The sequence below is a fragment of the Triturus cristatus genome, chromosome 5_1 (genome assembly GCF_964204655.1).
Source record: "Triturus cristatus chromosome 5_1, aTriCri1.1, whole genome shotgun sequence".
In the NCBI taxonomy this organism is placed as follows: domain Eukaryota; kingdom Metazoa; phylum Chordata; class Amphibia; order Caudata; family Salamandridae; genus Triturus; species Triturus cristatus.
The window spans coordinates 632,996,057-633,009,511 of record NC_140587.1 but is presented as its reverse complement, the minus strand read 5'-3'; the positions used below and the strand labels follow the sequence as shown (position 1 = coordinate 633,009,511).

At 49.7% G+C, this 13,455-nt stretch overlaps 1 protein-coding gene across 1 annotated transcript in view; it reads left to right on the top strand.

The window, feature by feature from the left end:
* The window catches only part of LOC146831305 (cytochrome P450 7A1-like), a 173,632-nt gene that overhangs the window by 32,139 nt on the left and 128,038 nt on the right, over positions 1 to 13,455 (top strand). The window lies entirely within an intron of this gene.

Below are 13,455 nucleotides of genomic sequence, written 5' to 3'. Positions count from 1 at the left end.
AGACTTTGATGACTCAAAAGTTAGTGCTGATACAAATTGTGTAAAGGAGTATAATAGATTAAGAAGAAGCTATGCTCCTCATTTAGGTCAGTATCCTGTGTTGGAGAAACGTGTAGTTTCTCGAAAAAGGAGAAATGAGAATATCTGTAATGAAGATGTAGAGAGGAGGAAAAAAAAGAGGAGTGATGTAATTGCAAGCAAAAAGAATAAGGAAAATGAAGAACAGGTTGTAGGATGTCATTTTGAAAATAGCTCTGGTGTCAACTGCTACGCTAATGTAGTGCTGAATATTGCATTTTATCTAGAAAGTTTGCAAGAGCAGATAATAGTAAATCAGGGAAAAAGATTCTGTTCTGTGCTGAGTCTCCTTTTTGAAAAGCTGAGTAATGATAAAACTCAAATAGAAAGTGCTACTGAAACTAGAAAACTTTTAGATGTATGTTCAGGACGAACACAGTTTTCTCAAAATGTACAGCAAGACGCACAGGAATTCTTGATGTATTTTCTTCAGGTACTGGAAGAAGAAGGGGTTCCCATTGAAAATTTATTTGGTCTCTCTTATAAATGGGAACATAGTTGTGAAAACTGTTATAATATATGTGGCTCTAATGTTGATAATGAAAGGTTTATTTATTTAACATTGCCAGAAAGTAAAACAGTCACTTTTGCTAAATTAGTTAAAGATGCTAATCATAGCATGGAATGCAGTGAGTGTCAATCTGACATGTTTTCAACGTTAATTTTAAAAGAATACGGACAGTATGTAATTTTAATGATGCAACGCTGTAAAGCTGATGGTTCAAAATTAGATACTTTAATAAAGAATTTTACAGGACAGCAATTATCAATTTCAGGAAAAACTTTTGTAACAGTTGCAATAATTTTCCATGAAGGACCTACTGTAACTTCTGGTCATTACACAGTTTATCTTAAATGTGAAAAAGGCTGGACACTGTGTAATGATTCCCAATTGATTTTTAAGCAACGTTTGCCTTTTGATTTAGCAAATTCCTATCTAATCTTCCTGAAACCTAAATTTTAGAGCGATTTGGCAACCTCTGGACAAAACTATTTTACCATTTTATTGGATTACCATTTGGAATTTACAAATAAAAAGATTTAACAAATTATCATTTGGCCTAATGGAAAGGTAACCAATTGTAATGTGGAATTTTTCCATTTTTTAAGGAAACTTTGGAAAACCAAAAATTTAGAAAAAATCGGTAACATCTGCACAATTTAAATTTTGGAATGTTATTGGATTGCCATTGGAAATTTTTTCAAAAAAGATTTTTAAAATTACTATTTGGCCATGCAGAAAGGTAAACAATTCTATTGTGGACTTATTTAATTATTAATAAATCTTTCGGAAACCAAAATGTTACAGAGAATCGGTGAGATCTGTACAATTTAAACTTTAGATTTTTATTGGATTACTATTGGAAATTTAACCAAAAAAGAATTTTAAAATTACTATTTGGCCTAAAGGAAATGGAACCCGATGTATTGTGGAGTTATTTGAGATATATTATTGTGATTATACTTCTGAAACAAAAATATCAGACGGTATTTTAAAGAAATAAGTATTGATATTAGATGATATTTTTTAAGAATATTATGCATTTCTATAAAGTTATGTTTATGCAAAAAGAGATTGTGGGCTTTTTTAAAACAATCTTTGAGATTGTTAATTTTTTTTTTGCCTGCTGTTAAATGATGAATGCAATTGCTTTCACAATTTATAGTGAAATGCAATATATTCTGAAAACAGCAAAAAAAAGGCAAAAATATTTTTTGAAAAAGATGTAAATATGTGTACTGTATTATAAAATGTTTTTTTTAAATATTAATACTTTTTTCTTTTTTTTCAGATTGAGATAGAAAATTTTCGAAAACTAGAACCATTTTCAAAGCAATTAAAAAAAAATTTAAATGAATAAATATTTTTTTGAGTGGGTATGGTAAGTCAATAATATCATGGTCCCTTTTTTCCACTTCTCTACAATCACATTTTCAGTTTTTAATTGTAGTCTCTCAAGGACCTTGTAATGTGATAATTGATTTTTAGTGTTTTAAAAAAAAAAAAAAAAATTACGCGTACCGTACGCGTACGGTAAAAAAAAAAAAAAAAAAAGTATTTAAAAACATATATACAAAATAGATGAAAGGTAAGGTTGGCTCTTAAATGAGCCGTTGTGTTCATGCAGGGACAGAGGAAAGAAAGATTGGGAATATTAGATGGTACGACAAGTGTGCTGATCTATTTTACTGTTCACTAGGGAAATACTGGTCTCCCTATGAGTAATTAGATCATGACAAGTGGCGCACCGTACTTCAACCCTCGCAAACCGAGGGTTAATTTCCAGAGGACCAGAAAAAGGAGATGCTCCCCCCACAGATGAAGGGCTCACCTGACCTGCAGAAGAAGGACTCGGCACTGCAGATGATGGTCCAGGCTGAGCTGCTGTGGATGTGCTTGGTTGATTTACTGAAGGGTTACCTTCAGTAAGTCGAGCATGTGTCCTTCTGTGTACATCCTTAAGGTGTCTCATCATGGTGTGATTCCCAAAGGAATACTTCCTGTCAGGATTCCCTCTTGAAAGTACACGCTTACACAGCTTACAAGTCACTAAGGGTGCATTTACCTTTTGCTGGCCTTCTGGAAAAGAAAAATACTCCCATACGTAAGAGGTCTTTTGTTTCCTCGCTCTCTGCCTCAAGGTAGTGCTGCTAGCCTCACTCTCAGAAGAGCTCTGCTGTTCTGCCATCGTATCACAAAGACAACCCAGCTCCTTCTCCTAAGGGATCACAAGCAGAAATGAGGGGAATGGGTGTGGTGTAGGAGAGTTCTAGAACTGAAAGTAGTTTCAACCAATCAAAAGTTGTGTTTCATGATACCATGACCTACCGTACGCTTACGGTACGCTTACGGCAAAAGTACGCATGCGCGTAAAAAAGACACGCGCTCGCGCGCATGCGCAAAACAGGCACGCCCCTTCACTTCCGCGTAACGTGCGCGTGCAGCGTACGCGTTACGCGCTATGCGCGCGTCTATGCAAATTGCGTAAATGAACGCAAACAGCGTAGAAATCTAACGTAATTACAGCAAGACGTGCGCTTACCGTACGCGCACGATAAAAAAAAAAAAAAAAAAAAAGGAAAAAATGTATTGCTAATAAATTTTACCTGTTTATTTTAAAAAAAATGTAAAATAAAAACATATTGTAGAATTTTTAAAATTTAACCATAGTCTTTAAAAAAGGATAGAAAATTAAAATAAAAATATGTAAAAAAAAAGAAGAAAAAAAAAAAAAATTCGCATTTAAAAAACCTTGCAAATTCACTGAAAAAACCATGGGTTTCACACACGTTATAGTTAGGAATTAGCATTTAAAAAACCTTTGAAATTCACTGAAAAAACCATGGGTTTCACACACGTTATAGTTAGGAATTAGCATTTAAAAAACCTTAGAAATTCAATGAAAAAAACAAAGGTTTCACACATGTTATAGTTAGCTGGACATTTCACTCGTAAAAAACCATTGAAATTCCCCCGTTATAGTTAGTTCAGCTAACTATAACTCGCGCGCCCGCAATGCACTACTGATGACGTCACATATTACATCACTCATGACATGGTCAGTGACATCACTCATGACATCACTGATGACATCTCAAATGACATCACTGATGACATCATCCAGTGAATGTGTGTTTTTCTGAAAATTAAATATGTTTAATATATGTATATCTCAAGGTCGATGGAAGAATAAATGAGTATATAAGTGTCTAAATTGATGATTTGTTTTTGAAAAATTGATTGTGTAACTGACTGATTAAGTGTATCTTTATGAATACATGGCTAAGTGAGTAATGTTTAAATGTGTAAATACCTGTATCAGTCTCTCACTTTGTATATAAGTGGCTGCATGGGTTGGTGAGTAGCTACATGAGTGTCTATATAGGTTATTAGTTGGTTTTTTGAGTATCAGTATGAGTGTCTGAGTGTCTTCATGGTTCGGTGGGGGTTATTATGTAGTGCATAGGTGCATGAATGAGTGACTCACTGTTTGTATGTGTTGAAGACAGCATGTGTGTAGGACCGTATGGGTGGATGAGTGTGTGTATGGGTGTGTTAGTGAGTGAATGACTGTCTCAATAGTGTCTTTATGAGTAACTACATATGTTTTAAACTAGTATATATGACTATTGGTGGATATAAGTAAGTATATGTGCGAGTGAGAGATTGGAAGAGTGCCTGTATGAATAAGTATGTGTTTCTATAAGTGATTATTTAAAAGACTAAGGTGCCGATCACAATCCGGTAAAAACCGGGTACGAACCGTCGGACGGAGCATATTCTCCGTCCGACGCGTACCCGGTCGTCAAAATATACAAACATGGAATTACGATTCGCACGGGTACACCATTACCGTACGAATCGTAAAAAAGACCGACCGAACAAAAAACACCTACCAATGCGAACCGGGAAAGCGCCGACCTGACGTCGGGACGCACGCAGCCAGCCATTCACGACCCAGGAATCACGATTCGCACCGACGTCACCCCGCACGGTGAATATTTTGCGGCAGCCAAAAACTGCCGGGAAATCAGGACGACGCGAACAAGGACCACCAGTACGCGACGGACAGACGGCGACGCGAACAAGGAGGACCAGTACGTGACGGACACACAGGACGACGCCACCAAGGAGGACCCGTACGCGACAGGACGACGCGATCACGGAGGACCCGTACGCGACAGGACGACGCGAGCAAGGAGTACCAGTACGCGACGGACAGACATGGACCCGAACCTACGAGTCATCCCTGCCCTCATAGCAGTACACCTCCTCTACAGGTTACGACGCAGACGCCGCAGAAGGTCAGAATAACTAAGGGAGGGGGGAAAGTGGGGTGGGGTGGGGGTGGCACGACCAGGGCAGGCCACAAAACAACCACATGAGTGACACACTACACATGGCCTGGACATACCTGACTCCCATGCCCTGGTCACCACGAGGGGGTGGGGGCGTGTCCTGATAATCCAGCGACCGCCACAACGGAAGTCCGTCACCACGCGAACCGGCAACACAACCAGACAGGTACGTCCCGTACCCACGCCTGAAGAGCGTGGGTACGAGTCGGACCACGCCCACACACGTCACCCCAACAATGGCGGGACGGATCGCACCCACGTGGCAAAGGCCTGGGTACGGGCCGCACAAACATCACATAGCGTGGGGACGGATATGTACGGACCCTACCCCCACCCCGTATGCAAGGAGCGTACCCCCCAGCCCAACAGTGCAAGTACGACCCGTACCCCCACCCGCGGACGTACGGAGCGTACCCCCAGCCCAACAGTGTAAGTACGACCCGTACCCCCACCCGCGGACGTACGGAGCGTACCCCCAGCCCAACAGTGTAAGTACGACCCGTACCCCCACCCGCGGACGTACGGAGCGTACCCCCAGCCCAACAGTGTAAGTACGACCCGTACCCCCACCCGCGGACGCACGGAGCGTACCCCCAGCCCAACAGTGTAAGTACGACCCGTACCCCCACCCGCGGACGTACGGAGCGTACCCCCAGCCCAACAGTGTAAGTACGACCCGTACCCCCACCCGCGGACGCACGGAGCGTACCCCCAGCCCAACAGTGTAAGTACGACCCGTACCCCCACCCGCGGACGTACGGAGCGTACCCCCAGCCCAACAGTGTAAGTACGACCCGTACCCCCACCCGCGAATGCAAGGAGCGTACCCCCCTGCCCAACAGTGTAAGTACGACCCGTACCCCCACCCGCGTATGCATGGAGCGTACCCCCCATGCCAACAGTGTAAGTACGACTCGAACCCCCACCCACGAATGCAAGGAGCGTACCCCCCTGCCCAACAGTGTAAGTACGACCCGTACCCACACCCGCGGACGTACGGAGCGTACCCCCACCACACCAGTGTCAGTAGACTCGTACCCTCACCTCTAATGCAGTGTGCGTAACCCCACCGTGTATGTGCCAAGCGCACATATCCAGAAATCGGAGGTGTGTGTGCAGAGTCCACCCAGCAGTGCCCTGAGACAGGAGTGGTGGGTGTGGAGTCCTCCCAGCAGTGCCCTGAGACAGGAGGGGTGGGTGCCCATCACTCCCAGCAGTGCCCAGAGACAGGAGGGGTGTGTGCAGAGTCCTCCCAGCAGTGTCCAGACCCAGGAGGGGTGTGTGCAGAGTCCTCCCAGCAGTGTCCAGACCCAGGAGGGGTGTGTGCAGAGTCCTCCCAGCAGTGTCCAGACCCAGGAGGGGTGGGTGGTGAGTCCTCCCAGCAGTGCCCTGAGACAGGAGGGGTGGGTGCAGAGACCTCCCAGCAGTGCCCTGACACAGGAGGGGTGGGTGCAGAGTCCTCCCAGCAGTGCCCAGACACAGGAGGGGTGGGTGTGGAGTCCTCCCAGCAGTGCCCTGACACAGGAGGGGTGGGTGCAGAGTCCTCCCAGCAGTGCCCTGACACAGGAGGGGTGGGTGCAGAGTCCTCCCAGCAGTGCCCTGACACAGGAGGGGTGGGTGCAGAGTCCTCCCAGCAGTGTCCAGACCCAGGAGGGGTGTGTGCAGAGACCTCCCAGCAGTGCCCAGAGACAGGAGGGGTGTGTGCAGAGTCCTCCCAGCAGTGTCCAGACCCAGGAGGGGTGTGTGCAGAGTCCTCCCAGCAGTGTCCAGACCCAGGAGGGGTGTGTGCAGAGTCCTCCCAGCAGTGTCCAGACCCAGGAGGGGTGGGTGGTGAGTCCTCCCAGCAGTGCCCTGAGACAGGAGGGGTGGGTGCAGAGACCTCCCAGCAGTGCCCAGACACAGGAGGGGTGGGTGTGGAGTCCTCCCAGCAGTGCCCTGACACAGGAGGGGTGGGTGCAGAGTCCTCCCAGCAGTGCCCTGACACAGGAGGGGTGGGTGCAGAGTCCTCCCAGCAGTGCCCTGACACAGGAGGGGTGGGTGCAGAGTCCTCCCAGCAGTGTCCAGACCCAGGAGGGGTGTGTGCAGAGACCTCCCAGCAGTGCCCAGAGACAGGAGGGGTGTGTGCAGAGTCCTCCTAGCAGTGTCCAGACCCAGGAGGGGTGTGTGCAGAGTCCTCCCAGCAGTGTCCAGACCCAGGAGGGGTGTGTGCAGAGTCCTCCCAGCAGTGTCCAGACCCAGGAGGGGTGGGTGCAGAGTCCTCCCAGCAGTGTCCACACCCAGGAGGGGTGTAACACATGTGTGTGATGCCACAATTACCCACATCCATACTGCCTACAAGGGAACATGTCCCCATGAACTCATGTCAACTGACTCCACACACAAGTACAGTGATCACCAAGGATGCCACGATTGTTGCAGGTGGAGACATGGCCATGCATGCATGGCCAAAGTAGAAGGGCTCTGTCACACACACAGCTCATGTACACACAGCTCTGCGCTAAACATTGGGAACACCCTGCAGGGAAGAAACTGGGTACACAGAGGAAGGAATACACCCTGGGACAATTGAACCATGCAGTAACTGCTGACATGACCTAAGGAAGTTAGCCAACACCTTGTGATGGCACACAGATCCTAGGGTGGCCCCAAAGAGCAGAACACTACTACAAATCCCACACACCCAAAGCCTTAAACACCACCCAAAACAATGTAGCAGCCCCACCAACACCAATACCACCATAGCAGGAGTGTGAGAATGACAACAAAAATAAGCTTTATTCAGCATGAGCACAATGTCCGTGGATCACAGGCAGTTCAAAGTCAACAAAGGCCATTGGGCAGTCAATGATTCCCAGCTGCATGGGGGACACAGTGGGATGTGTGTCCCCTACCTTGCCTGCACAGTCAAATGGCATCGTCTTCAATACTGGTGAGGGCATCAGGGGGGGGGGAAGCAACAGGCACCGCAGGGACATCAGGGCAAAGGGGCGGCGTTGTGGGTGCAGGGATGGAGGACTCAACCACAGGGGGTGTGTCATGGCCAAAGGCGGAGGCCAGGATGGCACTACACACCTTAGCAAGGTCCTCCAGGGAGTCCCCTGCACCCGAAGTGACCTCAGGCCCCAAGGAGGGGGGGGGTTCAGAGGGATGGGTTGCAGCGCCACCGGGGGAGGGTGGAGACAGGGGGGGAGACTCAACCACCCTGACCGAGGACTTCCTTGACCGCTTGCGTGGTGGCGTAACTGTGGGGCTCAGGGACAGAGCGGCCATGAAGGAGTCCTTGGGGGAGATGTGGCCAGGAGAGCTGAGGGGAGGGGATTTGGAGGGAGTGGATTGTGTGGAATGCGGACTCCCACTCTGGCTGCGTGTCACACGTTTGCCCCCCGACCCAGTGGGTGTGCCTATCTCACCCTGTGTGTGCGTGTCAGGAGGAGTGCGGTGGACCTTCCCTGCTGGTGTGGTGCCTGTGTCTGTTGTGGTGGGTGCATGCCGACGTCTGGTTGTACGTGGGACAGGCATGGAAGTGGGAAGTGTGGATGGGGCAGGGGTAGGTGGGGGGAGGTCGCGCTGCAGGAGACCCACTGCTGCAGTCAGTGTGGAGTCTAGGGACCTCAGCAAGTTGCGTTGGTCAGCCTGCAAAGAATGAATGCCCTCCAAGAATGCCTCGATGTTGGTGAGGGTTTTCCCGTGGGAATGGAGGACATTCAGGATCGCAGCCTGACCAACCTGCATTTGCCGCTGGATGTCCATAGACTCAGCATTGGCGGCAGCAGTGGAGACAGGGGCAGGGGGTGCGGTGCCTGGCAGGAAGGAGACATGCGGTGACCGGGCACGCTGGGAAGGGACACGAGCAAGTGGGAGGCGGTTGGTGGGAACTGAGGGGGCGGTGGCAGGTGTTGTTCCACTGTCAGCTGCTGGTGCAGCCTCCGCCAACTCTGAGACATCCTCCTCGGACCTGTCAGCTTCGTAGTCTGATGTGCCAGTCGACAGGTCCTCGGCCACACTATCCTCCGCCTCTGTCCCACTCGATGTGCCAGCCCCGATGTCACGGCTGCCACTGGTGCTCGGTCCCTCCGCCTGGTCCGTGTCCATGTCTCCCTCTGTGTCCCCCGACGATGCTGTGGGCAGGGTGGAGAGACAGAAATTAATCAGACACCTGTACACATCTGTCACATGAGTCCAATCTACATAGTCAACATTGCATAGCCTGAAGAGGCAGATCCCTAACATCTGCAAAACAAGGTACCGATGTAGGGCATGAAACACAGTTGGTTGAGCCACCATGCCACTGAAATACCATGGAGAGCATGAGACAATAGCTGATGACAGGAAACGGAGTCTGACATAGCACCCAGGCCCTGGGGACAATCCTGCACTGCCTCTGCACCACACAGCGTTTGTGAAAATACCTATGACCAGGGACAATATCCATGAACTTGAGACACATGCTGCATAGGTAATGCTGCAAACATGCCCAACATAACTCGGTCACTGCACCTTGCGTGTGTGTCCAGTAACATCACACACTGTCCAGACCCAGCAATTAGGAATCAGGATTTGACACATAGGCATTGCCCGCCCCAAGCAACCCCCACACGATGCTAATTGCTGAGACACAGGTGGCACCAACATCTCATAGTCTGGGTGATAAACACAGTGGCAGGCAAAAGGCAAGATTGGACGCAAAACAGCAAAGGTGCGCCTGTACAAATAATGAGGTACCAGTGCCCATCCTCAGATGAGTATAACAAGACACACAGGCACTGGCAACTGTGAGTATGAAGAGGGACAATCAGGTCAGGCTGCACAGTGGACACCTGTACATAATAGCACGTCTATATACATGGTGACAGGGGACAATGGCACAGAGCACAACCTACGCTGTAGACAGTGAGAGTGTCCACGTTGATGATGACACAAACAACACTGAGGATAAGGTGCCCCAGGGGACAGTATTGGGCACGCAACTACATGCTACTGAATGGGAATGACTGCTACACACGTCACCATCCCTGCACTATGCGTAGCGCACACTCATGCACATCATGTCACAGGCCACTACATAGGACATGCGCGCTGTAAGGCATGACACATGAGAGACCAACTCCCATGTCTGGAGCCAGCATCAGTGCCAACTGACATGGAACCCACATGCAGTGAACTTGACAGTTCACAGGCAAGGTCCCACAACCTGTTACCCACCACCACCACCCATGATGCTACAGTCATTGTTCTCGTGGACAAAGCGCCAGCCTACATTACCTTGTGAAGGAGTGACTACACACAGACCAGGGAACACATTGCAAGGAGGGGAAGGGTGGCAGGGGCGCAGCGCTACACTTGGGCAAACTGGATGGGCACAGCACCTTTAAACCCTGCCAGTGAATTAATGCCACTGTGCCCTTACAAATGCCGGTGACACACAACAAACGCACATGTACCTACCCCCTTCCGCCTGCTGCATCGCCTGTAAGCGCCTCTCCAGGTCTGGAAAGACCACCGGCAGCACACGCCTGTGGAGGTGGGTCAGACGGCGGCGGCCGCGGTTCTTGTGGCTCTCAGGTGAGTCCCCCAGCAGGAGCCGTGCAATCCTCCGCATCCAGCACCGGATATCCTGCCAGCGTTTCCTCACCTGGGACAGGCTCCGCCTCCGACCATCCACACGCCTCACGGCACTGACGGCGGTCAGCCAGATCTGCTCCTTGGCAGTGGCGCCTACCTGTGAGGGAGTACAAGTGACACCACATCAATACACCAGCCACATGTCACAGAGAGACATATGTGAACATAATAGCTGGTTACTACATGGCATGTAATGCAGCCAACGCATTGCACCTCTGTCATAGGGACATCATCCCCTGGTGAGGGAAAAGGCAGTACGTGCCATAGTGGGTACTCAGGTGGAATGATGGCAATGTCACAATCAATGATCAAGGCTCACACTGTGCATCACACCCACACCTCCTGTCTCAGGGCACTGCTGGGAGGACTCTGCACACACACCTCCTGTCTCAGGGCACTGCTGGGAGGACTCTGCACACACACCTCCTGTCTCAGGGCACTGCTGGGAGGACTCTGCACACACCCCTCCTGTCTCAGGGCACTGCTGGGAGGACTCTGCACACACCCCTCCTGTCTCAGGGCACTGCTGGGAGACATCAGGCACCCCCCCCTGGTACCCCCCCGACAGTACATGGCATGTGTGTCACACCGGGTCACAATGCCTGAAGACACAGTCACAACATAGGGAAAGTCTGTGGCAGTGGCCTATGCACTCACCTGATACCCTGGTCGCCCATACAGCATGGGGTACTGTGGGAGGATCACATCCAGCAGAGCCATGTTCTCCTCCAGGGTGAATGGCTGTGTCCTCTCCACAGCCCTTGACATGGTTCCAGGGAATCAGTAGCAGCAGCTTGGTCGACAAATGCAAAGATGTGCAGGCAAGTAATCCCTCATGGGACCTGGCTGCCTTATATGTGGCCTTCTGCCCAGTCTCATGCACAGGAGTACAGAGTGATTGGTCACTCACATTTGCATCCTATGTTTCCACCAATCCCTTCAAACCTAGCAGTCTGTGGGTTCTCTATCGGTTTCATTCTCCTGCATGATGTCAGCCCCACAAACACATTGCAACAAAGTAGAAGAATTCCAACTGACTTCTGCTGTGCACCTTCCAGAACAAAATCGAAATTTGAACCTGGTCGCCATGACAACCAGCATGCATGTAGGCCTTAATACTTGTCCCCTATGTAATTAGGAGAATCACACACAGGTACGGTGCGTTTCCGGGCCATAGGGCACCCCAAATGCATGGCAACGGCCCGTACATGCATGCCTACGTTCAAAATCACTATGGGTCTGCACGCGTATGCGTACACGTAGTGGTACGGACCGTACAAATGCCTGTACGCTCACTATCACTATGGTTCTGCACGCGTATGCGTACTCGTTGTGGTACGGACCGTACAAATGCCTGTACGCTCACTATCACTATGGGTCTGTGTACCCGTAGTGATAGTGAGCGTACATGCATTGTACGGTCCGTACCACTACGTGTACGCATACGCGTGCAGACCCATAGTGATAGTGAGCGTAGATGCGAGTGTACGGTCCGTACCACTACGTGTACGCATACGCGTGCAGACCCATAGTGAGAGGGCCGTACACTCGCATGTACGCTCACTATCACTATGGGTCTGCACGCGTATGCGTACTCGTTGTGGTACGGACCGTACAAATGCCTGTACGCTCACTATCACTATGGTTCTGCACGCGTATGCGTACACGTAGTGGTACGGACCGTACACTCGCATCTACGCTCACTATCACTATGGTTCTGCACGCATATGCGTACACGTAGTGGTACGGACCGTACACTCGCATGTACGCTCACTATCACTACGGGTACACAGACCCATAGTGATAGTGAGCGTACAGGCATTTGTACGGTCCGTACCACAACGAGTACGCATACGCGTGCAGACCCATAGTGATAGTGAGCGTACATGCGAGTGTACGGCCCTCTCACTATGGGTCTGCACGCGTATGCGTACTCGTTGTGGTACGGACCGTACAAATGCCTGTACGCTCGCCATCACGATGGGTACACATACGGCAGCACTCCCACAGTGATTGGGGAACATACACAGGCCCTCTTAGCAGCAGTACGCCGGTTTGTACACATCACTGTGGTGATAGTCGACACACAGGTAGGAATAGGGCGGACATACTTGTCCATGGATGGACATACTTGTCCAGGAATGGACATCAAGGCATCGTCTGTGCATTACTACATGTGTGGGGCACAGGTGTGACAGGCTGTGATGTGGAACATGCCTCCTGAGTGGAGGAGGCACCAGATGTATGATGAGATGTGTACAGGTGTACTGTGTGAGGGTGCAATGTGTGCCAGGCATGCCCTTGACTCCTTTGACATGTGTGCATGTCGTACTGCGCACTTGGGGTGAGCGTCACTGGCATGGCACGGACACCAACACACTGAAGTGTCCCATGATGCCCGGTACAGGGGTCATGACACCTGACTTGTCACTACCCACAGTGCACAATGTGACTATGTCATTTATGTGTCCGGGATTTACATCAGGTTGATGTTGTAGCACCCTCAAAAGCTGCAGCCGTTGCAGCAACCAACATGTGTCTGTGTGTAGATTGTCATTGCACACTGTTCCGCACACCATGCCACATGTGGTATCTGATGTGAGGTGCACATGTATGCATGGGACACGGAGTAGCGTGACAAGGCCATGTCAGCAAACTCACAAGGAATGTGTGGGGAGTCATGACATGTGCACCTTCATGGCAAGGTGTGTGGGCTGGACTAGTGTAATGTCATGTGACCTGTGGCTCAAGTGTTCCGCTGCCAGTCTCTGCAATCAGCATCACACTTCTGCTGATGTGTGGGTGTATGTCACTCCTGTCTTGCGTCGGGCAGTGCACTTGCACTGGGACACAGCTATTCCCATGGCGTGGCATGGGGAGGTTCTCAATCACCGT